The sequence below is a fragment of the Phlebotomus papatasi genome, chromosome 1, assembly GCF_024763615.1.
Source record: "Phlebotomus papatasi isolate M1 chromosome 1, Ppap_2.1, whole genome shotgun sequence".
Lineage (NCBI taxonomy): Eukaryota > Metazoa > Arthropoda > Insecta > Diptera > Psychodidae > Phlebotomus > Phlebotomus papatasi.
In genome coordinates, this window is record NC_077222.1 from 43,981,733 (window position 1) to 43,982,070 (window position 338).

Below are 338 nucleotides of genomic sequence, written 5' to 3' on the forward strand. Positions count from 1 at the left end.
TTATGCATCACTTAAAAAATTATCCAATATTGCGAAATTGAAATATTATTTTTCACACGTGCAATGAAAAATGTCTCATAAAAGTTTCAAAATTGTACGATATTTTACTGAAAAAACACCATACGTGATAAAAAGATGAAATTTGAGATTTTCCTTCTTTGTATGCACTAGGACATGTTTCGAACAAGACTTGATGGCCCTAGTAAAATACACTTACACGATCGCAACTTTTCTTGGAAAAAATCCATTCCCAGTTGAAATATGATCCTCTGCACACGTGCAATTAGGAATTTTTTATTAAAAATACTAAATTCCGGAATGATTTCCTGGAAAAGCAT